At 44.9% G+C, this 6,668-nt stretch overlaps 1 pseudogene; it reads left to right on the top strand.

The window, feature by feature from the left end:
* Positions 1-5,055: 5,055 nt before the first annotated feature.
* The window catches only part of LOC122132352, a 9,302-nt pseudogene continuing 7,689 nt past the window's right edge, over positions 5,056-6,668 (top strand).

The raw sequence follows: 6,668 nt of genomic DNA, 5'->3' as shown, positions 1-6,668 counted from the left end.
CAACGGCTGCAGTTGCCCTGTGAGAGGTTTTCTGTAGAGGGATCACTGCCCCTGCACATACAATTACATCTTGGTTGGAGGGCTGACTGGAGTCTGATTCCATGGAGAGAATGTGCCAGATAGAGTGTTTTAGACGTGTGTGTGTGTGTGTGTGTGTGTGTGTGTGTGTGTGTGTGTGTGTGTGTGTGTGTGTGTGTGTGTGTGTCTACCAATGTGCCAGATAGAGTGTTTTAGACATGCGTGTGTGTTAACTTGGTATTCATGTTCCTGTGTTTGTGTGTGGTAGTTAGAGGTTGAGTAGTGTTTAAGTATGTTGTGTGTGTGTGGTAGTTAGAGGTAGAGTAGTGTGTGTGTGTGTGTGTGTGTGTGTGTGTGTGTGTTGTGTGTGTGTGTGGTAGTTAGAGGTCAAGTAGTGTGTTTGTGTGTGTGTGAGGTGGTCTATTTTGTGTGTGTGGTAGTTGGAGGTAGAGTTGTGTGTGTGTGTGTGTGTGTGTGTGTGGTAGTTATGCAGTCCCTTTATTTCCTGTTGTGCTTTGGATTGAGATTTTCCTGGGTAGTTTACGTCTGAGATAAACTCACTGTAGGCCAGCGTTTCTCAAAGTGTGAGATGGGGCGCAGAGACGTGATGAACGGGAGATTTCTTTTTTTTACCCCTGATCTATGGCAATGCTTTCCTTTCTAGGCAATAGATTTTGATTGACGTCGGCGTTTTAATTGCAGCAGAACAATTTAAAAAAAACTTTAGTTTAGTTAGGGCTGTGTACTGTTCTCGCTACGTGTTTTACACGTCCAGTGTGTTGACAGTCAGTTCAACAGTCAGCCAAACTTGATTTCACGAGCCAGGTAGCGAGCGCCTTGCTCCTTTATTGATGTCAGGTGAAAACTTATGAGTGAAACAATAATACACAAGAAACGGAAAAAACTTAGAAGGTATCTTAACTAAACACAGCAAGTTACTATTAGATTAATTACACCAAGAATCAGAGCAACAACAGATTACAGCACAGCTGGCTGAATGAATGAATGGTGTGCTAACGGTCACATATTAGAACGTAACGTGTCTAAATGAATAATAATTACATTTTACGTTTCAACGAACTAACAGTTCATAGAATTTAAACATAGGTCACTTAAACATATTTATCACAGTGTGAGACGGTAGTCATTGTTTCGAGGGTGCGAGGAAAAGCATAATTTACTAGAGGCTTATGTGCGTTACTAACTGTCAGAGTTGTTCCCTATCCCTCGAGACGAGTATGATGTCAAAGTAAAAGCCCGCCAACAGAAAGAAATACAATACTGTGTGCGTGCAGGGATGGATTACCGAACGGGCCTACCGGGCCCAGGCCCAAGGGCCCATGAGCTCAGGGGGTCCCTAAACCAGAGCCTCTGCGTGAAGTCGCTGTTATTAACTTTGCTTGCTGTCACTTGTTTTTTAGACTTTGTATTTGTTAATATCAGAGGTGGCTTAAATGTAGCTCTTATTTGTGGTTGGAAGCGGTGTATTCTGTCCTGACCCATGGTTTCATAATCCGTCCATGTGTGCGTGTCCATAACAACAATACACTACAACATGAAACATGAAATCACATTTGCTGACCTAAATAAGATGCTATTTGTTATTACTTTTTTTACAATTTTAAGCTTGGCCTACCATTTTATGGGAGCGATGGGGCTTGAAAAGGCCCCCTTGTTCAAAGTGGGGAATGACAGAAAAAGTTTGAGAACCAATGTTGTAGGCTATACCTGAAGGAGACTGTAGGCATGACAAAGAAACAGAGAGGGAGGGAGAGGGAGGGAGAGGGAGGAAGAGCGGGAGAGGGAGACGTTACTCTTCCTTCTCTCTCATATTTCATCTCTCTCTCTCTTTATATATGTATTTGTGTGTGTGTGTGTGTGTGTGTGTGTGTGTGTGGGGGGGGGGGGTTGTGAAGCCTTTCTCTGGCCATCCTTGGCATTTGAATCCTCAATCCCAGTCTTTCCACATTCACTCTCCTTCTCACGCGTTCTTTTCCTCCCTCCCTGTCTGTGTGCAATGCTGCCTGTCTCTGTGCAATGCTGCCTGTCTCTGTGCAATGCTGTCTGTCTCTGTGTGAAATGCTGTCTGTCTGTGTGCAATGCTGTCTGTGTGCAATGCTGTCTGTCTCTCTGTGCAATGCTGTCTGTCTCTGCGCAATGCTGTCTGTCTCTGTGCAATGCTGTCTGTCCTCTTGTGTGCAATGCTGTCTGTCTCTGCAGTTGAAAATGTCTGGAACTGAGTCATCGCACAGGGGAGGGTGGCGATGGATGGAGAGAAGAGGAGAGGAAAGGAAGAGCAGGAGAGAGAGAGAGAGAGAGAGGACACGAAAAGAGAGAGAGAGAGAGAGAGAGAGAGAGAGAGAGAGAGAGAGAGAGAGAGAGAGAGAGAGAGAGAGGAGAGCAGACTGAGAAGGGAAGAGATAGAGAGAGGGGGAGAAAGTGAGCGAGAAGGAAAGGAAAAGAGATGGTTCACTGGAAGCTGTTAATATAGTAGAAGGCATCCAAACTGACTGCTATAGTGAGAGGTTCTATGGCAGAGAGCTGGTGGAGAGAGTGAATGTGGAGATGGTGTATAGATGGTGTATGGGTGGTCAGCATCAGGTAGGCTAGTGTAGGCTAGTGTAAGGGCATCAGGTAGGCTAGTGTAGGCTAGTGTAAGGGCATCAGGTAGGCTAGTGTAGGCTAGTGTAGGCTAGTGTAAGGGCATCAGGTAGGCTAGTGTAGGCTAGTGTAAGGGCATCAGGTAGGCTAGTGTAGGCTAGTGTAGGCTAGTGTAAGGGCATCAGGTAGGCTAGTGTAGGCTAGTGTAAGGGCATCAGGTAGGCTAGTGTAGGCTAGTGTAAGGGCATCAGGTAGGCTAGTGTATGCTAGTGTAGGCTAGTGTAAGGGCATCAGGTAGGCTAGTGTAGGCTAGTGTAAGGGCATCAGGTAGGCTAGTGTATGCTAGTGTAGGCTAGTGTAAGGGCATCAGGTAGGCTAGTGTAGGCTAGTGTAAGGGCATCAGGTAGGCTAGTGTAAGGGCATCTGTCGCTACACGATGGTAGTCCTTTGGGGATAGTAGTCCCTCACATTGCGCATGCGTCATTTTGCGACACTGTCGACAGCGAAGCCGCGCATGCGTCACAACGACAGATCCGTTTTCAATCATGGAGAAAAGCGACGAAAGCCAGGTTTTTGAAAACATGACCATTTATTTAAAAACAAAGAAGATGTTGTCACAGTGGACAAAACAGATGAGGTGGAGGATCAAAAAGTCTCTCCCCAGTTTCTTTTCATATGTTGACGTAGAGCCTTATGCTGTTAGTCGTTTACAACATAATAAAATATAACATTAAATATACCCACATTATGCGTTAAGACAAGCCCCATATGTTGACGTTTAAACCATTTACAACATTATTAAATATTACGTTAAATAAACCTACATTATGCGTTAAGACAAGCCAGATATGTTGATATTGATGTTGAGCCTTATGCTGTAAACCGTTTTGTTGTCTGAGCATGCTCGATTATGTTGAGCCTTATGCCATAAACCGTTTGTGTCTGAGCATGCGCAATGTGAGGGACTACTATCCCCCAAAGGACTACCATCGTGTAGCGACAGCATCAGGTAGGCTAGTGTAGGCTAGTGTAGGCTAGTGTAAGGGCATCAGGTAGGCATCCATATCATGGAGCCATTACCTTCCTACCTTTCCAGCGTAAGTTTCTAAAGATGTAAAATGAAATATCAAAATGATATGGAAGATATTTTTTAAATGACATGATTTCATTGGCCAGTTCCCACGCCGATGTTCCAACCCAGTTTCAGTGGAAAGACTAGAGATTGGCCCCTCAAACTCTGCCTGAAGATATTAGACTCTATGTGTATGAGTTGGTCTTCACATATAGGGGCCTGAGTTTATGCTTCAACATGTGTGTGTGTGAGCATGGGTGTGTGTGTGTGTGTGTGAGCGTGTGTGTGTGTAAGCGTGTGTGTGTGTGTGTATGAGAGCGTGTGTGTGTGTGTAAGCGTGTGTGTGTACATTGAAATTGGAGCATTAAACATTTAACTTCACTGTAGTAGGACTAGTTGTCTTAACATATTCACTGCTAGTCTGAATGATGGGAGGTAAAACTGATACCAAATAAATGTGTTCCAGGGAGTAGACCGAGGCTATACTCATCTGATATGTCCTGTATACAGGAAGTAGGCCGAGGCTACACTCATCTGATATGTACTATATGCGTATTCTGTTTACGCCCCGTTATCAGTTCCCATGCACAGAGATACATCGGACATGACAGATACACTGGGAAATAGTCGGAGTCCGCATACAGATTTGAATGGCAGCCTTTTTGCCCAGTGAAAGTCACAGGTCTCATGTTATTAGTCATGTCAGCAAACCGGTACATTAACTTGCTCGTCCCCTATTACGGGTTCTTAAAGAACCATTAGCGTTGGAACCCAGCTAACGTGTTCGCAATCCAAACGTGTTCTCTGGAAACGTTTACTGCAATGTTGTGTTGTCTAATCTGCAAATGTTTTCTTAATTTGCTTCTGTTTAGTCTGTTTGCGTGTGTTTCATCAAGTTGAGCATTGAGCTCTTTGGGCCCCCGTAGTTTAGATATCTTGAGTTATTTATGTGATTTGTATGTGTGTGTGTGTGTGTGTGGGCAGATGTGTGTGTGTGTGTGTGTGTGTGTGTGTGGTGTGTGTGTGTGTGTGTGTGCAAATGTGTGTGTGCACTTATCTCTTCTTCTTTCAGTCTGGTCTGCCTCTCCACCCTTGCCCCCTTTTCGCCAGCTCTCTCCCTCCCGTTCATCTCACACTCTCTCTCTCTTCTCACTCTCTCTCTCTTTCTCTCTTTCTGTCTCTCTCTCTGTCTGTATCTCCTCTCCCCCCTCTGTTTGTTTCTCTCTTTCTCTTTCCTCCTCTCTCCTTCCCTCCATCAACTCTCTCTCTGTCTCTCTCCCCCCCCCCTCTCCCTCTCTCTTTCACTCTTCCCCTCTCCAGTCACACAGGATCAGTCTATTAATAGCGCCTGTGGTTCAGTCGCCATGACAACCAAGCTGGAGGCCAGGCGCCAGGGAGCTATTTTTGGAGTCGCGCTGTAATGTCCTCTTTCTCTTTCTCTCTCTTTCTCTCTCTCTCTTTCTCTCTCTTTCTTTCTTTCTCTTTCTCTCTCTTTTTCTCTCTCTTTCTCTCTTTCTTTCTTTCTCTTTCTCTCTCTTTTTCTCTCTCTTTTCTCTCTCTCTCTCTGTCTCATTTTCTCTCTCTTTCTCTCACTTTCTCTCTCTTTCTCTCTTTATCGCTCTCTCTCTTTCTCTCTCTTTTTCTCTCTCTTTCTCTCTTTCTCTCTCTTTCTTTCTTTCCTTGTCTCTCATTTTCTCTCTTTCTCTCTCTCTTTCTCTCACTTTCTCTCTCTCTTTCTCTCTCTCTTTTGCTCTCTCTCTTTCTCTTTCTCTTGCTCTCTCTTTCGCTCTCTTTCTCTCTCTGTCTTTCTCTGTTTTTAGAGTCGCTCTGTAATGTCAGACACAGCTTTCCTCTTTCTCTTTCTCCTTCTATCTCTATTTGCTCTATCTCTCTCTCTTTCTCTCTCTATCTGTCTCTGTCTGTCTGTTTTTGGAGTTGCGCTGTAATGTCAGTAACGCTAACTATGCTAACACTCATTAGCGTCCCTGACTGAATGCTAACTATGCTAACACTCATTAGCGCCCCTGACCGAATGCTAACCACACCAGTGGCTGATGATGGAACTCAGACTAGCTGTGGTGATTTAAACATTGAACTGCTTGGGAAAATGAATGCTGTTAGCGGCCATGTCTGTTAGTGTGATATGCTAGCTTTAAAAATGATTTATAGTTTGTCTTACTCTCCATTAAAATGCCTGCATATTTCGGCATAATATGAAAATCAATTTTTTAAAATCTGTTATAAATCTATTCATAAATGTCTTTGTGAATGGGCCTGCTGTGTGATGATTACCAAAGCAGCAGCCCTGTCCCCCTTCTGGCTGTTTTTGGTATTGACTCTCCTCTCCTGCTTTCACTCATCGCCAGGGACAAGGCCAGAGAAGAGAGAGGACATGTTGACCGTGTGTTGACCCTTGACCCTGACCCTCCTTGTTTGTAGTTTGTTTGCTTGTTTTAATCTGCCTAGCAGGCTAATCCAGGCCGTTTATGTTCCAGCGTTAAGGAGATGAGCGCTAACGCTATCAAGGTTGTTAGCAGCTTTACCGCGCTCACACTTTAGCTTCGGTCAGACGCCAGAGAGTCACAACAACCTGCTAGATCAGGGCTAGCTCATCCCTGCTCAAGTGGAGGGCTGGAATTTGAACGTGTGTGTGTTGTGTGTGTGATTTTAGCCTGTAGCTCATAGTTATCGTGTGTGTGTGTGTGTGTGACATGCAGATATCCCCTGGTCAGTCTGATCCTCCTTCGAACCCAAACCCAATCCTGCCTGGGTTCAGCTGTGTGCCCACTCTCTTTAAGCTCAACACTGTGCAGACAGCAGAGATGCAGGCTGACAGAGCAGAGGGAAGCAGAGCAGAGGGAAGCAGAGCAGAGCAGAGCAGAGCAGAGCAGAGCAGAGTAGAGTAGAGTAGAGTAGAGTAGAGTAGAGTAGAGTAGAGTAGAGTAGAGTAGAGTAGAGTAGAGTAGAGTAGAGTAGA

This window comes from Clupea harengus, unplaced genomic scaffold (genome assembly GCF_900700415.2).
Source record: "Clupea harengus unplaced genomic scaffold, Ch_v2.0.2, whole genome shotgun sequence".
In the NCBI taxonomy this organism is placed as follows: Eukaryota; Metazoa; Chordata; class Actinopteri; order Clupeiformes; family Clupeidae; genus Clupea; species Clupea harengus.
The sequence above is the reverse complement of the archived record's forward strand: the minus strand, read 5'-3'. Positions and strand labels throughout refer to the sequence as shown.